The sequence below is a fragment of the Schistocerca nitens genome, chromosome 6, assembly GCF_023898315.1.
Source record: "Schistocerca nitens isolate TAMUIC-IGC-003100 chromosome 6, iqSchNite1.1, whole genome shotgun sequence".
Classification (NCBI taxonomy): Eukaryota; Metazoa; Arthropoda; class Insecta; order Orthoptera; family Acrididae; genus Schistocerca; species Schistocerca nitens.
In genome coordinates this window covers 667995115-668016695 of record NC_064619.1, presented here as the reverse complement: position 1 = coordinate 668016695, position 21581 = coordinate 667995115, and positions in this window count along the sequence as shown.

Sequence of the window (21581 nt, the reverse complement as noted above, 5' to 3'; positions counted from 1 at the left end):
CTTGTAGATGCGACTGTGGTAAAACGAGGAGCAAGTGGCAGGAGTAACTATGACTCTCTTAAGGTTGCCAAATGCCTCGTCAACAGGCGAATTCCAACGGCAAACTCGAGGAGCTCCCAGCAGGAGTACTGTGAAAGTCTTAAGGTCAACAAATAATGGCGTATCGCTTCTGGTGAACTAGCCAGAGTAAGCTTGTAGATGTGACTGCGGTAAAATGGGGAGCAAGTGGCAGGAGTAACTATGACTCTCTTAAGGTAGCCAAATGCCTCGTCAACAGGAGAATTCCAACGGCAAACTCGAGGAGCTCCCGGCAGGAGTACTGTGAAAGTCTTAAGGTCAACAAATAATGGCATATCGCTTCTGGTGAACTGGCCAGAGTAAGCTTGTAGATGCGACTGTGGTAAAATGGGGAGCAAGTGGCAGGAGTAACTATGACTCTCTTAGGGTTGCCAAATAACTCGTCAAAAGGCGAATTACATCGGCAAACCCGAGGAGCTCCCGGAAGGAGTACTGTGAAAGTCTTAAGATCAACAAATAATGGCGTATCGCTTCTGGTGAACTAGCCAGAGTAAGCTTGTAGATGCGACTGTGGTAAAACGAGGAGCAAGTGGCAGGAGTAACTATGACTCTCTTAAGGTAGCCAAATGCCTCGTCAACAGGCGAATTCCAACGGCAAACTCGAGGAGCTCCCAGCAGGAGTACTGTGAAAGTCTTAAGGTCAACAAATAATGGCGTATCGCTTCTGGTGAACTAGCCAGAGTAAGCTTGTAGATGTGAATGTGGTAAAATGGGGAGCAAGTGGCAGGAGTAACTATGACTCTCTTAGGGTTGCCAAATGACTCGTCAAAAGGCGAATTACATCGGCAAACCCGAGGAGCTCCCGGAAGGAGTACTGTGAAAGTCTTAAGGTCAACAAATAATGGCGTATCGCTCTGGTGAACTGGCCAGAGTAAGCTTGTAGATGCGACTGTGGTAAAACGAGGAGCAAGTGGCAGGAGTAACTATGACTCTCTTAAGGTAGCCAAATGCCTCGTCAACAGGCGAATTCCAACGGCAAACTCGAGGAGCTCCCAGCAGGAGTACTGTGAAAGTCTTAAGGTCAACAAATAATGGCGTATCGCTTCTGGTGAACTAGCCAGAGTAAGCTTGTAGATGTGAATGTGGTAAAATGGGGAGCAAGTGGCAGGAGTAACTATGACTCTCTTAGGGTTGCCAAATGACTCGTCAAAAGGCGAATTACATCGGCAAACCCGAGGAGCTCCCGGAAGGAGTACTGTGAAAGTCTTAAGGTCAACAAATAATGGCGTATCGCTCTGGTGAACTGGCCAGAGTAAGCTTGTAGATGCGACTGTGGTAAAACGAGGAGCAAGTGGCAGGAGTAACTATGACTCTCTTAAGGTAGCCAAATGCCTCGTCAACAGGCGAATTCCAACGGCAAACTCGAGGAGCTCCCAGCAGGAGTACTGTGAAAGTCTTAAGGTCAACAAATAATGGCGTATCGCTTCTGGTGAACTAGCCAGAGTAAGCTTGTAGATGTGACTGCGGTAAAATGGGGAGCAAGTGGCAGGAGTAACTATGACTCTCTTAAGGTAGCCAAATGCCTCGTCAACAGGAGAATTCCAACGGCAAACTCGAGGAGCTCCCGGCAGGAGTACTGTGAAAGTCTTAAGGACAACAAATAATGGCGTATCGCTTCTGGTGAACTGGCCAGAGTAAGCTTGTAGATGCGACTGTGGTAAAACGAGGAGCAAGTGGCAGGAGTAACTATGACTCTCTTAAGGTAGCCAAATGCCTCGTCAACAGGCGAATTCCAACGGCAAACTCGAGGAGCTCCCAGCAGGAGTACTGTGAAAGTCTTAAGGTCAACAAATAATGGCGTATCGCTTCTGGTGAACTAGCCAGAGTAAGCTTGTAGATGTGACTGTGGTAAAATGGGGAGCAAGTGGCAGGAGTAACTATGACTCTCTTAAGGTAGCCAAATGCCTCGTCAACAGGAGAATTCCAACGGCAAACCCGAGGAGCTCCCGGAAGGAGTACTGTGAAAGTCTTAAGGTCAACAAATAATGGCGTATCGCTCTGGTGAACTAGCCAGAGTAAGCTTGTAGATGCGACTGTGGTAAAACGAGGAGCAAGTGGCAGGAGTAACTATGACTCTCATAAGGTAGCCAAATGCCTCGTCAACAGGCGAATTCCAACGGCAAACTCGAGGAGCTCCCGGCAGGAGTACTGTGAAAGTCTTAAGGTCAACAAATAATGGCGTATCGCTTCTGGTGAACTAGCCAGAGTAAGCTTGTAGATGCGACTGTGGTAAAACGAGGAGCAAGTGGCAGGAGTAACTATGACTCTCTTAAGGTAGCCAAATGCCTCGTCAACAGGCGAATTCCAACGGCAAACTCGAGGAGCTCCCAGCAGGAGTACTGTGAAAGTCTTAAGGTCAACAAATAATGGCGTATCGCTTCTGGTGAACTAGCCAGAGTAAGCTTGTAGATGTGACTGCGGTAAAATGGGGAGCAAGTGGCAGGAGTAACTATGACTCTCTTAAGGTAGCCAAATGCCTCGTCAACAGGAGAATTCCAACGGCAAACTCGAGGAGCTCCCGGCAGGAGTACTGTGAAAGTCTTAAGGACAACAAATAATGGCGTATCGCTTCTGGTGAACTGGCCAGAGTAAGCTTGTAGATGCGACTGTGGTAAAACGAGGAGCAAGTGGCAGGAGTAACTATGACTCTCTTAAGGTAGTCAAATGCCTCGTCAACAGGCGAATTCCAACGGCAAACTCGAGGAGCTCCCAGCAGGAGTACTGTGAAAGTCTTAAGGTCAACAAATAATGGCGTATCGCTTCTGGTGAACTAGCCAGAGTAAGCTTGTAGATGTGACTGTGGTAAAATGGGGAGCAAGTGGCAGGAGTAACTATGACTCTCTTAAGGTAGCCAAATGCCTCGTCAACAGGAGAATTCCAACGGCAAACCCGAGGAGCTCCCGGAAGGAGTACTGTGAAAGTCTTAAGGTCAACAAATAATGGCGTATCGCTCTGGTGAACTAGCCAGAGTAAGCTTGTAGATGCGACTGTGGTAAAACGAGGAGCAAGTGGCAGGAGTAACTATGACTCTCTTAAGGTAGCCAAATGCCTCGTCAACAGGCGAATTCCAACGGCAAACTCGAGGAGCTCCCGGAAGGAGTACTGTGAAAGCCTTAAGGTCAACAAATAATGGCGTATCGCTTCTGGTGAACTAGCCAGAGTAAGCTTGTAGATGCGACTGTGGTAAAATGGGGAGCAAGTGGCAGGAGTAACTATGACTCTCTTAGGGTTGCCAAATGACTCGTCAAAAGGCGAATTACATCGGCAAACCCGAGGAGCTCCCGGAAGGAGTACTGTGAAAGTCTTAAGGTCAACAAATAATGGCGTATCGCTCTGGTGAACTGGCCAGAGTAAGCTTGTAGATGCGACTGTGGTAAAACGAGGAGCAAGTGGCAGGAGTAACTATGACTCTCTTAAGGTAGCCAAATGCCTCGTCAACAGGCGAATTCCAACGGCAAACTCGAGGAGCTCCCAGCAGGAGTACTGTGAAAGTCTTAAGGTCAACAAATAATGGCGTATCGCTTCTGGTGAACTAGCCAGAGTAAGCTTGTAGATGTGAATGTGGTAAAATGGGGAGCAAGTGGCAGGAGTAACTATGACTCTCTTAGGGTTGCCAAATGACTCGTCAAAAGGCGAATTACATCGGCAAACCCGAGGAGCTCCCGGAAGGAGTACTGTGAAAGTCTTAAGGTCAACAAATAATGGCGTATCGCTCTGGTGAACTGGCCAGAGTAAGCTTGTAGATGCGACTGTGGTAAAACGAGGAGCAAGTGGCAGGAGTAACTATGACTCTCTTAAGGTAGCCAAATGCCTCGTCAACAGGCGAATTCCAACGGCAAACTCGAGGAGCTCCCAGCAGGAGTACTGTGAAAGTCTTAAGGTCAACAAATAATGGCGTATCGCTTCTGGTGAACTAGCCAGAGTAAGCTTGTAGATGTGAATGTGGTAAAATGGGGAGCAAGTGGCAGGAGTAACTATGACTCTCTTAGGGTTGCCAAATGACTCGTCAAAAGGCGAATTACATCGGCAAACCCGAGGAGCTCCCGGAAGGAGTACTGTGAAAGTCTTAAGGTCAACAAATAATGGCGTATCGCTCTGGTGAACTGGCCAGAGTAAGTTTGTAGATGCGACTGTGGTAAAACGAGGAGCAAGTGGCAGGAGTAACTATGACTCTCTTAAGGTAGCCAAATGCCTCGTCAACAGGCGAATTCCAACGGCAAACTCGAGGAGCTCCCAGCAGGAGTACTGTGAAAGTCTTAAGGTCAACAAATAATGGCGTATCGCTTCTGGTGAACTAGCCAGAGTAAGCTTGTAGATGTGACTGCGGTAAAATGGGGAGCAAGTGGCAGGAGTAACTATGACTCTCTTAAGGTAGCCAAATGCCTCGTCAACAGGAGAATTCCAACGGCAAACTCGAGGAGCTCCCGGAAGGAGTACTGTGAAAGCCTTAAGGTCAACAAATAATGGCGTATCGCTTCTGGTGAACTAGCCAGAGTAAGCTTGTAGATGTGACTGTGGTAAAATGGGGAGCAAGTGGCAGGAGTAACTATGATTCTCTTAGGGTTGCCAAATGACTCGTCAAAAGGCGAATTACATCGGCAAACCCGAGGAGCTCCCGGAAGGAGTACTGTGAAAGTCTTAAGGTCAACAAATAATGGCGTATCGCTCTGGTGAACTGGCCAGAGTAAGCTTGTAGATGCGACTGTGGTAAAACGAGGAGCAAGTGGCACGAGTAACTATGACTCTCTTAAGGTAGCCAAATGCCTCGTCAACAGGCGAATTCCAACGGCAAACTCGAGGAGCTCCCGGCAGGAGTACTGTGAAAGTCTTAAGGTCAACAAATAATGGCGTATCGCTTCTGGTGAACTGGCCAGAGTAAGCTTGTAGATGCGACTGTGGTAAAATGGGGAGCAAGTGGCAGGAGTAACTATGACTCTCTTAGGGTTGCCAAATAACTCGTCAAAAGGCGAATTACATCGGCAAACCCGAGGAGCTCCCGGAAGGAGTACTGTGAAAGTCTTAAGATCAACAAATAATGGCGTATCGCTTCTGGTGAACTAGCCAGAGTAAGCTTGTAGATGCGACTGTGGTAAAACGAGGAGCAAGTGGCAGGAGTAACTATGACTCTCTTAAGGTAGCCAAATGCCTCGTCAACAGGCGAATTCCAACGGCAAACTCGAGGAGCTCCCAGCAGGAGTACTGTGAAAGTCTTAAGGTCAACAAATAATGGCGTATCGCTTCTGGTGAACTAGCCAGAGTAAGCTTGTAGATGTGACTGCGGTAATATGGGGAGCAAGTGGCAGGAGTAACTATGACTCTCTTAAGGTAGCCAAATGCCTCGTCAACAGGAGAATTCCAACGGCAAACTCGAGGAGCTCCCGGCAGGAGTACTGTGAAAGTCTTAAGGACAACAAATAATGGCGTATCGCTTCTGGTGAACTGGCCAGAGTAAGCTTGTAGATGCGACTGTGGTAAAACGAGGAGCAAGTGGCAGGAGTAACTATGACTCTCTTAAGGTAGCCAAATGCCTCGTCAACAGGCGAATTCCAACGGCAAACTCGAGGAGCTCCCAGCAGGAGTACTGTGAAAGTCTTAAGGTCAACAAATAATGGCGTATCGCTTCTGGTGAACTAGCCAGAGTAAGCTTGTAGATGTGACTGTGGTAAAATGGGGAGCAAGTGGCAGGAGTAACTATGACTCTCTTAAGGTAGCCAAATGCCTCGTCAACAGGAGAATTCCAACGGCAAACCCGAGGAGCTCCCGGAAGGAGTACTGTGAAAGTCTTAAGGTCAACAAATAATGGCGTATCGCTCTGGTGAACTGGCCAGAGTAAGCTTGTAGATGCGACTGTGGTAAAACGAGGAGCAAGTGGCAGGAGTAACTATGACTCTCATAAGGTAGCCAAATGCCTCGTCAACAGGCGAATTCCAACGGCAAACTCGAGGAGCTCCCGGCAGGAGTACTGTGAAAGTCTTAAGGTCAACAAATAATGGCGTATCGCTTCTGGTGAACTAGCCAGAGTAAGCTTGTAGATGCGACTGTGGTAAAACGAGGAGCAAGTGGCAGGAGTAACTATGACTCTCTTAAGGTAGCCAAATGCCTCGTCAACAGGCGAATTCCAACGGCAAACTCGAGGAGCTCCCAGCAGGAGTACTGTGAAAGTCTTAAGGTCAACAAATAATGGCGTATCGCTTCTGGTGAACTAGCCAGAGTAAGCTTGTAGATGTGACTGCGGTAAAATGGGGAGCAAGTGGCAGGAGTAACTATGACTCTCTTAAGGTAGCCAAATGCCTCGTCAACAGGAGAATTCCAACGGCAAACTCGAGGAGCTCCCGGCAGGAGTACTGTGAAAGTCTTAAGGACAACAAATAATGGCGTATCGCTTCTGGTGAACTGGCCAGAGTAAGCTTGTAGATGCGACTGTGGTAAAACGAGGAGCAAGTGGCAGGAGTAACTATGACTCTCTTAAGGTAGCCAAATGCCTCGTCAACAGGCGAATTCCAACGGCAAACTCGAGGAGCTCCCAGCAGGAGTACTGTGAAAGTCTTAAGGTCAACAAATAATGGCGTATCGCTTCTGGTGAACTAGCCAGAGTAAGCTTGTAGATGTGACTGTGGTAAAATGGGGAGCAAGTGGCAGGAGTAACTATGACTCTCTTAAGGTAGCCAAATGCCTCGTCAACAGGAGAATTCCAACGGCAAACCCGAGGAGCTCCCGGAAGGAGTACTGTGAAAGTCTTAAGGTCAACAAATAATGGCGTATCGCTCTGGTGAACTAGCCAGAGTAAGCTTGTAGATGCGACTGTGGTAAAACGAGGAGCAAGTGGCAGGAGTAACTATGACTCTCTTAAGGTAGCCAAATGCCTCGTCAACAGGCGAATTCCAACGGCAAACTCGAGGAGCTCCCGGAAGGAGTACTGTGAAAGCCTTAAGGTCAACAAATAATGGCGTATCGCTTCTGGTGAACTAGCCAGAGTAAGCTTGTAGATGTGACTGTGGTAAAATGGGGAGCAAGTGGCAGGAGTAACTATGACTCTCTTAGGGTTGCCAAATGACTCGTCAAAAGGCGAATTACATCGGCAAACCCGAGGAGCTCACGGAAGGAGTACTGTGAAAGTCTTAAGGTCAACAAATAATGGCGTATCGCTCTGGTGAACTGGCCAGAGTAAGCTTGTAGATGCGACTGTGGTAAAACGAGGAGCAAGTGGCAGGAGTAACTATGACTCTCTTAAGGTAGCCAAATGCCTCGTCAACAGGCGAATTCCAACGGCACACTCGAGGAGCTCCCGGCAGGAGTACTGTGAAAGTCTTAAGGTCAACAAATAATGGCATATCGCTTCTGGTGAACTGGCCAGAGTAAGCTTGTAGATGCGACTGTGGTAAAATGGGGAGCAAGTGGCAGGAGTAACTATGACTCTCTTAGGGTTGCCAAATAACTCGTCAAAAGGCGAATTACATCGGCAAACCCGAGGAGCTCCCGGAAGGAGTACTGTGAAAGTCTTAAGATCAACAAATAATGGCTTATCGCTTCTGGTGAACTAGCCAGAGTAAGCGTGTAGATGCGACTGTGGTAAAACGAGGAGCAAGTGGCAGGAGTAACTATGACTCTCTTAAGGTAGCCAAATGCCTCGTCAACAGGCGAATTCCAACGGCAAACTCGAGGAGCTCCCAGCAGGAGTACTGTGAAAGTCTTAAGGTCAACAAATAATGGCGTATCGCTTCTGGTGAACTAGCCAGAGTAAGCTTGTAGATGTGAATGTGGTAAAATGGGGAGCAAGTGGCAGGAGTAACTATGACTCTCTTAGGGTTGCCAAATGACTCGTCAAAAGGCGAATTACATCGGCAAACCCGAGGAGCTCCCGGAAGGAGTACTGTGAAAGTCTTAAGGTCAACAAATAATGGCGTATCGCTCTGGTGAACTGGCCAGAGTAAGTTTGTAGATGCGACTGTGGTAAAACGAGGAGCAAGTGGCAGGAGTAACTATGACTCTCTTAAGGTAGCCAAATGCCTCGTCAACAGGCGAATTCCAACGGCAAACTCGAGGAGCTCCCAGCAGGAGTACTGTGAAAGTCTTAAGGTCAACAAATAATGGCGTATCGCTTCTGGTGAACTAGCCAGAGTAAGCTTGTTGATGTGACTGCGGTAAAATGGGGAGCAAGTGGCAGGAGTAACTATGACTCTCTTAAGGTAGCCAAATGCCTCGTCAACAGGAGAATTCCAACGGCAAACTCGAGGAGCTCCCGGAAGGAGTACTGTGAAAGCCTTAAGGTCAACAAATAATGGCGTATCGCTTCTGGTGAACTAGCCAGAGTAAGCTTGTAGATGTGACTGTGGTAAAATGGGGAGCAAGTGGCAGGAGTAACTATGATTCTCTTAGGGTTGCCAAATGACTCGTCAAAAGGCGAATTACATCGGCAAACCCGAGGAGCTCCCGGAAGGAGTACTGTGAAAGTCTTAAGGTCAACAAATAATGGCGTATCGCTCTGGTGAACTGGCCAGAGTAAGCTTGTAGATGCGACTGTGGTAAAACGAGGAGCAAGTGGCACGAGTAACTATGACTCTCTTAAGGTAGCCAAATGCCTCGTCAACAGGCGAATTCCAACGGCAAACTCGAGGAGCTCCCGGCAGGAGTACTGTGAAAGTCTTAAGGTCAACAAATAATGGCGTATCGCTTCTGGTGAACTGGCCAGAGTAAGCTTGTAGATGCGACTGTGGTAAAATGGGGAGCAAGTGGCAGGAGTAACTATGACTCTCTTAGGGTTGCCAAATAACTCGTCAAAAGGCGAATTACATCGGCAAACCCGAGGAGCTCCCGGAAGGAGTACTGTGAAAGTCTTAAGATCAACAAATAATGGCGTATCGCTTCTGGTGAACTAGCCAGAGTAAGCTTGTAGATGCGACTGTGGTAAAACGAGGAGCAAGTGGCAGGAGTAACTATGACTCTCTTAAGGTAGCCAAATGCCTCGTCAACAGGCGAATTCCAACGGCAAACTCGAGGAGCTCCCAGCAGGAGTACTGTGAAAGTCTTAAGGTCAACAAATAATGGCGTATCGCTTCTGGTGAACTAGCCAGAGTAAGCTTGTAGATGTGACTGCGGTAATATGGGGAGCAAGTGGCAGGAGTAACTATGACTCTCTTAAGGTAGCCAAATGCCTCGTCAACAGGAGAATTCCAACGGCAAACTCGAGGAGCTCCCGGCAGGAGTACTGTGAAAGTCTTAAGGACAACAAATAATGGCGTATCGCTTCTGGTGAACTGGCCAGAGTAAGCTTGTAGATGCGACTGTGGTAAAACGAGGAGCAAGTGGCAGGAGTAACTATGACTCTCTTAAGGTAGCCAAATGCCTCGTCAACAGGCGAATTCCAACGGCAAACTCGAGGAGCTCCCAGCAGGAGTACTGTGAAAGTCTTAAGGTCAACAAATAATGGCGTATCGCTTCTGGTGAACTAGCCAGAGTAAGCTTGTAGATGTGACTGTGGTAAAATGGGGAGCAAGTGGCAGGAGTAACTATGACTCTCTTAAGGTAGCCAAATGCCTCGTCAACAGGAGAATTCCAACGGCAAACCCGAGGAGCTCCCGGAAGGAGTACTGTGAAAGTCTTAAGGTCAACAAATAATGGCGTATCGCTCTGGTGAACTGGCCAGAGTAAGCTTGTAGATGCGACTGTGGTAAAACGAGGAGCAAGTGGCAGGAGTAACTATGACTCTCATAAGGTAGCCAAATGCCTCGTCAACAGGCGAATTCCAACGGCAAACTCGAGGAGCTCCCGGCAGGAGTACTGTGAAAGTCTTAAGGTCAACAAATAATGGCGTATCGCTTCTGGTGAACTAGCCAGAGTAAGCTTGTAGATGCGACTGTGGTAAAACGAGGAGCAAGTGGCAGGAGTAACTATGACTCTCTTAAGGTAGCCAAATGCCTCGTCAACAGGCGAATTCCAACGGCAAACTCGAGGAGCTCCCAGCAGGAGTACTGTGAAAGTCTTAAGGTCAACAAATAATGGCGTATCGCTTCTGGTGAACTAGCCAGAGTAAGCTTGTAGATGTGACTGCGGTAAAATGGGGAGCAAGTGGCAGGAGTAACTATGACTCTCTTAAGGTAGCCAAATGCCTCGTCAACAGGAGAATTCCAACGGCAAACTCGAGGAGCTCCCGGCAGGAGTACTGTGAAAGTCTTAAGGACAACAAATAATGGCGTATCGCTTCTGGTGAACTGGCCAGAGTAAGCTTGTAGATGCGACTGTGGTAAAACGAGGAGCAAGTGGCAGGAGTAACTATGACTCTCTTAAGGTAGCCAAATGCCTCGTCAACAGGCGAATTCCAACGGCAAACTCGAGGAGCTCCCAGCAGGAGTACTGTGAAAGTCTTAAGGTCAACAAATAATGGCGTATCGCTTCTGGTGAACTAGCCAGAGTAAGCTTGTAGATGTGACTGTGGTAAAATGGGGAGCAAGTGGCAGGAGTAACTATGACTCTCTTAAGGTAGCCAAATGCCTCGTCAACAGGAGAATTCCAACGGCAAACCCGAGGAGCTCCCGGAAGGAGTACTGTGAAAGTCTTAAGGTCAACAAATAATGGCGTATCGCTCTGGTGAACTAGCCAGAGTAAGCTTGTAGATGCGACTGTGGTAAAACGAGGAGCAAGTGGCAGGAGTAACTATGACTCTCTTAAGGTAGCCAAATGCCTCGTCAACAGGCGAATTCCAACGGCAAACTCGAGGAGCTCCCGGAAGGAGTACTGTGAAAGCCTTAAGGTCAACAAATAATGGCGTATCGCTTCTGGTGAACTAGCCAGAGTAAGCTTGTAGATGTGACTGTGGTAAAATGGGGAGCAAGTGGCAGGTGTAACTATGACTCTCTTAGGGTTGCCAAATGACTCGTCAAAAGGCGAATTACATCGGCAAACCCGAGGAGCTCACGGAAGGAGTACTGTGAAAGTCTTAAGGTCAACAAATAATGGCGTATCGCTCTGGTGAACTGGCCAGAGTAAGCTTGTAGATGCGACTGTGGTAAAACGAGGAGCAAGTGGCAGGAGTAACTATGACTCTCTTAAGGTAGCCAAATGCCTCGTCAACAGGCGAATTCCAACGGCACACTCGAGGAGCTCCCGGCAGGAGTACTGTGAAAGTCTTAAGGTCAACAAATAATGGCATATCGCTTCTGGTGAACTGGCCAGAGTAAGCTTGTAGATGCGACTGTGGTAAAATGGGGAGCAAGTGGCAGGAGTAACTATGACTCTCTTAGGGTTGCCAAATAACTCGTCAAAAGGCGAATTACATCGGCAAACCCGAGGAGCTCCCGGAAGGAGTACTGTGAAAGTCTTAAGATCAACAAATAATGGCTTATCGCTTCTGGTGAACTAGCCAGAGTAAGCGTGTAGATGCGACTGTGGTAAAACGAGGAGCAAGTGGCAGGAGTAACTATGACTCTCTTAAGGTAGCCAAATGCCTCGTCAACAGGCGAATTCCAACGGCAAACTCGAGGAGCTCCCAGCAGGAGTACTGTGAAAGTCTTAAGGTCAACAAATAATGGCGTATCGCTTCTGGTGAACTAGCCAGAGTAAGCTTGTAGATGTGAATGTGGTAAAATGGGGAGCAAGTGGCAGGAGTAACTATGACTCTCTTAGGGTTGCCAAATGACTCGTCAAAAGGCGAATTACATCGGCAAACCCGAGGAGCTCCCGGAAGGAGTACTGTGAAAGTCTTAAGGTCAACAAATAATGGCGTATCGCTCTGGTGAACTGGCCAGAGTAAGCTTGTAGATGCGACTGTGGTAAAACGAGGAGCAAGTGGCAGGAGTAACTATGACTCTCTTAAGGTAGCCAAATGCCTCGTCAACAGGCGAATTCCAACGGCAAACTCGAGGAGCTCCCAGCAGGAGTACTGTGAAAGTCTTAAGGTCAACAAATAATGGCGTATCGCTTCTGGTGAACTAGCCAGAGTAAGCTTGTAGATGTGAATGTGGTAAAATGGGGAGCAAGTGGCAGGAGTAACTATGACTCTCTTAGGGTTGCCAAATGACTCGTCAAAAGGCGAATTACATCGGCAAACCCGAGGAGCTCCCGGAAGGAGTACTGTGAAAGTCTTAAGGTCAACAAATAATGGCGTATCGCTCTGGTGAACTGGCCAGAGTAAGCTTGTAGATGCGACTGTGGTAAAACGAGGAGCAAGTGGCAGGAGTAACTATGACTCTCTTAAGGTAGCCAAATGCCTCGTCAACAGGCGAATTCCAACGGCAAACTCGAGGAGCTCCCAGCAGGAGTACTGTGAAAGTCTTAAGGTCAACAAATAATGGCGTATCGCTTCTGGTGAACTAGCCAGAGTAAGCTTGTAGATGTGACTGCGGTAAAATGGGGAGCAAGTGGCAGGAGTAACTATGACTCTCTTAAGGTAGCCAAATGCCTCGTCAACAGGAGAATTCCAACGGCAAACTCGAGGAGCTCCCGGCAGGAGTACTGTGAAAGTCTTAAGGACAACAAATAATGGCGTATCGCTTCTGGTGAACTGGCCAGAGTAAGCTTGTAGATGCGACTGTGGTAAAACGAGGAGCAAGTGGCAGGAGTAACTATGACTCTCTTAAGGTAGCCAAATGCCTCGTCAACAGGCGAATTCCAACGGCAAACTCGAGGAGCTCCCAGCAGGAGTACTGTGAAAGTCTTAAGGTCAACAAATAATGGCGTATCGCTTCTGGTGAACTAGCCAGAGTAAGCTTGTAGATGTGACTGTGGTAAAATGGGGAGCAAGTGGCAGGAGTAACTATGACTCTCTTAAGGTAGCCAAATGCCTCGTCAACAGGAGAATTCCAACGGCAAACCCGAGGAGCTCCCGGAAGGAGTACTGTGAAAGTCTTAAGGTCAACAAATAATGGCGTATCGCTCTGGTGAACTAGCCAGAGTAAGCTTGTAGATGCGACTGTGGTAAAACGAGGAGCAAGTGGCAGGAGTAACTATGACTCTCTTAAGGTAGCCAAATGCCTCGTCAACAGGCGAATTCCAACGGCAAACTCGAGGAGCTCCCGGAAGGAGTACTGTGAAAGCCTTAAGGTCAACAAATAATGGCGTATCGCTTCTGGTGAACTAGCCAGAGTAAGCTTGTAGATGTGACTGTGGTAAAATGGGGAGCAAGTGGCAGGAGTAACTATGACTCTCTTAGGGTTGCCAAATGACTCGTCAAAAGGCGAATTACATCGGCAAACCCGAGGAGCTCCCGGAAGGAGTACTGTGAAAGTCTTAAGGTCAACAAATAATGGCGTATCGCTCTGGTGAACTGGCCAGAGTAAGCTTGTAGATGCGACTGTGGTAAAACGAGGAGCAAGTGGCAGGAGTAACTATGACTCTCTTAAGGTAGCCAAATGCCTCGTCAACAGGCGAATTCCAACGGCACACTCGAGGAGCTCCCGGCAGGAGTACTGTGAAAGTCTTAAGGTCAACAAATAATGGCATATCGCTTCTGGTGAACTGGCCAGAGTAAGCTTGTAGATGCGACTGTGGTAAAATGGGGAGCAAGTGGCAGGAGTAACTATGACTCTCTTAGGGTTGCCAAATAACTCGTCAAAAGGCGAATTACATCGGCAAACCCGAGGAGCTCCCGGAAGGAGTACTGTGAAAGTCTTAAGATCAACAAATAATGGCGTATCGCTTCTGGTGAACTAGCCAGAGTAAGCTTGTAGATGCGACTGTGGTAAAACGAGGAGCAAGTGGCAGGAGTAACTATGACTCTCTTAAGGTAGCCAAATGCCTCGTCAACAGGCGAATTCCAACGGCAAACTCGAGGAGCTCCCAGCAGGAGTACTGTGAAAGTCTTAAGGTCAACAAATAATGGCGTATCGCTTCTGGTGAACTAGCCAGAGTAAGCTTGTAGATGTGAATGTGGTAAAATGGGGAGCAAGTGGCAGGAGTAACTATGACTCTCTTAGGGTTGCCAAATGACTCGTCAAAAGGCGAATTACATCGGCAAACCCGAGGAGCTCCCGGAAGGAGTACTGTGAAAGTCTTAAGGTCAACAAATAATGGCGTATCGCTCTGGTGAACTGGCCAGAGTAAGCTTGTAGATGCGACTGTGGTAAAACGAGGAGCAAGTGGCAGGAGTAACTATGACTCTCTTAAGGTAGCCAAATGCCTCGTCAACAGGCGAATTCCAACGGCAAACTCGAGGAGCTCCCAGCAGGAGTACTGTGAAAGTCTTAAGGTCAACAAATAATGGCGTATCGCTTCTGGTGAACTAGCCAGAGTAAGCTTGTAGATGTGAATGTGGTAAAATGGGGAGCAAGTGGCAGGAGTAACTATGACTCTCTTAGGGTTGCCAAATGACTCGTCAAAAGGCGAATTACATCGGCAAACCCGAGGAGCTCCCGGAAGGAGTACTGTGAAAGTCTTAAGGTCAACAAATAATGGCGTATCGCTCTGGTGAACTGGCCAGAGTAAGTTTGTAGATGCGACTGTGGTAAAACGAGGAGCAAGTGGCAGGAGTAACTATGACTCTCTTAAGGTAGCCAAATGCCTCGTCAACAGGCGAATTCCAACGGCAAACTCGAGGAGCTCCCAGCAGGAGTACTGTGAAAGTCTTAAGGTCAACAAATAATGGCGTATCGCTTCTGGTGAACTAGCCAGAGTAAGCTTGTAGATGTGACTGCGGTAAAATGGGGAGCAAGTGGCAGGAGTAACTATGACTCTCTTAAGGTAGCCAAATGCCTCGTCAACAGGAGAATTCCAACGGCAAACTCGAGGAGCTCCCGGAAGGAGTACTGTGAAAGCCTTAAGGTCAACAAATAATGGCGTATCGCTTCTGGTGAACTAGCCAGAGTAAGCTTGTAGATGTGACTGTGGTAAAATGGGGAGCAAGTGGCAGGAGTAACTATGACTCTCTTAGGGTTGCCAAATGACTCGTCAAAAGGCGAATTACATCGGCAAACCCGAGGAGCTCCCGGAAGGAGTACTGTGAAAGTCTTAAGGTCAACAAATAATGGCGTATCGCTCTGGTGAACTGGCCAGAGTAAGCTTGTAGATGCGACTGTGGTAAAACGAGGAGCAAGTGGCAGGAGTAACTATGACTCTCTTAAGGTAGCCAAATGCCTCGTCAACAGGCGAATTCCAACGGCACACTCGAGGAGCTCCCGGCAGGAGTACTGTGAAAGTCTTAAGGTCAACAAATAATGGCATATCGCTTCTGGTGAACTGGCCAGAGTAAGCTTGTAGATGCGACTGTGGTAAAATGGGGAGCAAGTGGCAGGAGTAACTATGACTCTCTTAGGGTTGCCAAATAACTCGTCAAAAGGCGAATTACATCGGCAAACCCGAGGAGCTCCCGGAAGGAGTACTGTGAAAGTCTTAAGATCAACAAATAATGGCGTATCGCTTCTGGTGAACTAGCCAGAGTAAGCTTGTAGATGCGACTGTGGTAAAACGAGGAGCAAGTGGCAGGAGTAACTATGACTCTCTTAAGGTAGCCAAATGCCTCGTCAACAGGCGAATTCCAACGGCAAACTCGAGGAGCTCCCAGCAGGAGTACTGTGAAAGTCTTAAGGTCAACAAATAATGGCGTATCGCTTCTGGTGAACTAGCCAGAGTAAGCTTGTAGATGTGAATGTGGTAAAATGGGGAGCAAGTGGCAGGAGTAACTATGACTCTCTTAGGGTTGCCAAATGACTCGTCAAAAGGCGAATTACATCGGCAAACCCGAGGAGCTCCCGGAAGGAGTACTGTGAAAGTCTTAAGGTCAACAAATAATGGCGTATCGCTCTGGTGAACTGGCCAGAGTAAGCTTGTAGATGCGACTGTGGTAAAACGAGGAGCAAGTGGCAGGAGTAACTATGACTCTCTTAAGGTAGCCAAATGCCTCGTCAACAGGCGAATTCCAACGGCAAACTCGAGGAGCTCCCAGCAGGAGTACTGTGAAAGTCTTAAGGTCAACAAATAATGGCGTATCGCTTCTGGTGAACTAGCCAGAGTAAGCTTGTAGATGTGAATGTGGTAAAATGGGGAGCAAGTGGCAGGAGTAACTATGACTCTCTTAGGGTTGCCAAATGACTCGTCAAAAGGCGAATTACATCGGCAAACCCGAGGAGCTCCCGGAAGGAGTACTGTGAAAGTCTTAAGGTCAACAAATAATGGCGTATCGCTCTGGTGAACTGGCCAGAGTAAGTTTGTAGATGCGACTGTGGTAAAACGAGGAGCAAGTGGCAGGAGTAACTATGACTCTCTTAAGGTAGCCAAATGCCTCGTCAACAGGCGAATTCCAACGGCAAACTCGAGGAGCTCCCAGCAGGAGTACTGTGAAAGTCTTAAGGTCAACAAATAATGGCGTATCGCTTCTGGTGAACTAGCCAGAGTAAGCTTGTAGATGTGACTGCGGTAAAATGGGGAGCAAGTGGCAGGAGTAACTATGACTCTCTTAAGGTAGCCAAATGCCTCGTCAACAGGAGAATTCCAACGGCAAACTCGAGGAGCTCCCGGAAGGAGTACTGTGAAAGCCTTAAGGTCAACAAATAATGGCGTATCGCTTCTGGTGAACTAGCCAGAGTAAGCTTGTAGATGTGACTGTGGTAAAATGGGGAGCAAGTGGCAGGAGTAACTATGATTCTCTTAGGGTTGCCAAATGACTCGTCAAAAGGCGAATTACATCGGCAAACCCGAGGAGCTCCCGGAAGGAGTACTGTGAAAGTCTTAAGGTCAACAAATAATGGCGTATCGCTCTGGTGAACTGGCCAGAGTAAGCTTGTAGATGCGACTGTGGTAAAACGAGGAGCAAGTGGCACGAGTAACTATGACTCTCTTAAGGTAGCCAAATGCCTCGTCAACAGGCGAATTCCAACGGCAAACTCGAGGAGCTCCCGGCAGGAGTACTGTGAAAGTCTTAAGGTCAACAAATAATGGCGTATCGCTTCTGGTGAACTGGCCAGAGTAAGCTTGTAGATGCGACTGTGGTAAAATGGGGAGCAAGTGGCAGGAGTAACTATGACTCTCTTAGGGTTGCCAAATAACTCGTCAAAAGGCGAATTACATCGGCAAACCCGAGGAGCTCCCGGAAAGAGTACTGTGAAAGTCTTAAGATCAACAAATAATGGCGTATCGCTTCTGGTGAACTAGCCAGAGTAAGCTTGTAGATGCGACTGTGGTAAAACGAGGAGCAAGTGGCAGGAGTAACTATGACTCTCTTAAGGTAGCCAAATGCCTCGTCAACAGGCGAATTCCAACGGCAAACTCGAGGAGCTCCCAGCAGGAGTACTGTGAAAGTCTTAAGGTCAACAAATAATGGCGTATCGCTTCTGGTGAACTAGCCAGAGTAAGCTTGTAGATGTGAATGTGGTAAAATGGGGAGCAAGTGGCAGGAGTAACTATGACTCTCTTAGGGTTGCCAAATGACTCGTCAAAAGGCGAATTACATCGGCAAACCCGAGGAGCTCCCGGAAGGAGTACTGTGAAAGTCTTAAGGTCAACAAATAATGGCGTATCGCTCTGGTGAACTGGCCAGAGTAAGTTTGTAGATGCGACTGTGGTAAAACGAGGAGCAAGTGGCAGGAGTAACTATGACTCTCTTAAGGTAGCCAAATGCCTCGTCAACAGGCGAATTCCAACGGCAAACTCGAGGAGCTCCCAGCAGGAGTACTGTGAAAGTCTTAAGGTCAACAAATAATGGCGTATCGCTTCTGGTGAACTAGCCAGAGTAAGCTTGTAGATGTGACTGCGGTAAAATGGGGAGCAAGTGGCAGGAGTAACTATGACTCTCTTAAGGTAGCCAAATGCCTCGTCAACAGGAGAATTCCAACGGCAAACTCGAGGAGCTCCCGGAAGGAGTACTGTGAAAGCCTTAAGGTCAACAAATAATGGCGTATCGCTTCTGGTGAACTAGCCAGAGTAAGCTTGTAGATGTGACTGTGGTAAAATGGGGAGCAAGTGGCAGGAGTAACTATGATTCTCTTAGGGTTGCCAAATGACTCGTCAAAAGGCGAATTACATCGGCAAACCCGAGGAGCTCCCGGAAGGAGTACTGTGAAAGTCTTAAGGTCAACAAATAATGGCGTATCGCTCTGGTGAACTGGCCAGAGTAAGCTTGTAGATGCGACTGTGGTAAAACGAGGAGCAAGTGGCACGAGTAACTATGACTCTCTTAAGGTAGCCAAATGCCTCGTCAACAGGCGAATTCCAACGGCAAACTCGAGGAGCTCCCGGCAGGAGTACTGTGAAAGTCTTAAGGTCAACAAATAATGGCGTATCGCTTCTGGTGAACTGGCCAGAGTAAGCTTGTAGATGCGACTGTGGTAAAATGGGGAGCAAGTGGCAGGAGTAACTATGACTCTCTTAGGGTTGCCAAATAACTCGTCAAAAGGCGAATTACATCGGCAAACCCGAGGAGCTCCCGGAAGGAGTACTGTGAAAGTCTTAAGATCAACAAATAATGGCGTATCGCTTCTGGTGAACTAGCCAGAGTAAGCTTGTAGATGCGACTGTGGTAAAACGAGGAGCAAGTGGCAGGAGTAACTATGACTCTCTTAAGGTAGCCAAATGCCTCGTCAACAGGCGAATTCCAACGGCAAACTCGAGGAGCTCCCAGCAGGAGTACTGTGAAAGTCTTAAGGTCAACAAATAATGGCGTATCGCTTCTGGTGAACTAGCCAGAGTAAGCTTGTAGATGTGACTGCGGTAATATGGGGAGCAAGTGGCAGGAGTAACTATGACTCTCTTAAGGTAGCCAAATGCCTCGTCAACAGGAGAATTCCAACGGCAAACTCGAGGAGCTCCCGGCAGGAGTACTGTGAAAGTCTTAAGGACAACAAATAATGGCGTATCGCTTCTGGTGAACTGGCCAGAGTAAGCTTGTAGATGCGACTGTGGTAAAACGAGGAGCAAGTGGCAGGAGTAACTATGACTCTCTTAAGGTAGCCAAATGCCTCGTCAACAGGCGAATTCCAACGGCAAACTCGAGGAGCTCCCAGCAGGAGTACTGTGAAAGTCTTAAGGTCAACAAATAATGGCGTATCGCTTCTGGTGAACTAGCCAGAGTAAGCTTGTAGATGTGACTGTGGTAAAATGGGGAGCAAGTGGCAGGAGTAACTATGACTCTCTTAAGGTAGCCAAATGCCTCGTCAACAGGAGAATTCCAACGGCAAACCCGAGGAGCTCCCGGAAGGAGTACTGTGAAAGTCTTAAGGTCAACAAATAATGGCGTATCGCTCTGGTGAACTGGCCAGAGTAAGCTTGTAGATGCGACTGTGGTAAAACGAGGAGCAAGTGGCAGGAGTAACTATGACTCTCATAAGGTAGCCAAATGCCTCGTCAACAGGCGAATTCCAACGGCAAACTCGAGGAGCTCCCGGCAGGAGTACTGTGAAAGTCTTAAGGTCAACAAATAATGGCGTATCGCTTCTGGTGAACTAGCCAGAGTAAGCTTGTAGATGCGACTGTGGTAAAACGAGGAGCAAGTGGCAGGAGTAACTATGACTCTCTTAAGGTAGCCAAATGCCTCGTCAACAGGCGAATTCCAACGGCAAACTCGAGGAGCTCCCAGCAGGAGTACTGTGAAAGTCTTAAGGTCAACAAATAATGGCGTATCGCTTCTGGTGAACTAGCCAGAGTAAGCTTGTAGATGTGACTGCGGTAAAATGGGGAGCAAGTGGCAGGAGTAACTATGACTCTCTTAAGGTAGCCAAATGCCTCGTCAACAGGAGAATTCCAACGGCAAACTCGAGGAGCTCCCGGCAGGAGTACTGTGAAAGTCTTAAGGACAACAAATAATGGCGTATCGCTTCTGGTGAACTGGCCAGAGTAAGCTTGTAGATGCGACTGTGGTAAAACGAGGAGCAAGTGGCAGGAGTAACTATGACTCTCTTAAGGTAGCCAAATGCCTCGTCAACAGGCGAATTCCAACGGCAAACTCGAGGAGCTCCCAGCAGGAGTACTGTGAAAGTCTTAAGGTCAACAAATAATGGCGTATCGCTTCTGGTGAACTAGCCAGAGTAATCTTGTAGATGTGACTGTGGTAAAATGGGGAGCAAGTGGCAGGAGTAACTATGACTCTCTTAAGGTAGCCAAATGCCTCGTCAACAGGAGAATTCCAACGGCAAACCCGAGGAGCTCCCGGAAGGAGTACTGTGAAAGTCTTAAGGTCAACAAATAATGGCGTATCGCTCTGGTGAACTAGCCAGAGTAAGCTTGTAGATGCGACTGTGGTAAAACGAGGAGCAAGTGGCAGGAGTAACTATGACTCTCTTAAGGTAGCCAAATGCCTCGTCAACAGGCGAATTCCAACGGCAAACTCGAGGAGCTCCCGGAAGGAGTACTGTGAAAGCCTTAAGGTCAACAAATAATGGCGTATCGCTTCTGGTGAACTAGCCAGAGTAAGCTTGTAGATGTGACTGTGGTAAAATGGGGAGCAAGTGGCAGGAGTAACTATGACTCTCTTAGGGTTGCCAAATGACTCGTCAAAAGGCGAATTACATCGGCAAACCCGAGGAGCTCACGGAAGGAGTACTGTGAAAGTCTTAAGGTCAACAAATAATGGCGTATCGCTCTGGTGAACTGGCCAGAGTAAGCTTGTAGATGCGACTGTGGTAAAACGAGGAGCAAGTGGCAGGAGTAACTATGACTCTCTTAAGGTAGCCAAATGCCTCGTCAACAGGCGAATTCCAACGGCACACTCGAGGAGCTCCCGGCAGGAGTACTGTGAAAGTCTTAAGGTCAACAAATAATGGCATATCGCTTCTGGTGAACTGGCCAGAGTAAGCTTGTAGATGCGACTGTGGTAAAATGGGGAGCAAGTGGCAGGAGTAACTATGACTCTCTTAGGGTTGCCAAATAACTCGTCAAAAGGCGAATTACATCGGCAAACCCGAGGAGCTCCCGGAAGGAGTACTGTGAAAGTCTTAAGATCAACAAATAATGGCGTATCGCTTCTGGTGAACTAGCCAGAGTAAGCTTGTAGATGCCACTGTGGTAAAACGAGGAGCAAGTGGCAGGAGTAACTATGACTCTCTTAAGGTAGCCAAATGCCTCGTCAACAGGAGAATTCCAACGGCAAACTCGAGGAGCTCCCGGAAGGAGTACTGTGAAAGCCTTAAGGTCAACAAATAATGGCGTATCGCTTCTGGTGAACTAGCCAGAGTAAGCTTGTAGATGAGACTGTGGTAAAATGGGGAGCAAGTGGCAGGAGTAACTATGATTCTCTTAGGGTTGCCAAATGACTCGTCAAAAGGCGAATTACATCGGCAAACCCGAGGAGCTCCCGGAAGGAGTACTGTGAAAGTCTTAAGGTCAACAAATAATGGCGTATCGCTCTGGTGAACTGGCCAGAGTAAGCTTGTAGATGCGACTGTGGTAAAACGAGGAGCAAGTGGCACGAGTAACTATGACTCTCTTAAGGTAGCCAAATGCCTCGTCAACAGGCGAATTCCAACGGCAAACTCGAGGAGCTCCCGGCAGGAGTACTGTGAAAGTCTTAAGGTCAACAAATAATGGCGTATCGCTCTGGTGAACTGGCCAGAGTAAGCTTGTAGATGCGACTGTGGTAAAACGAGGAG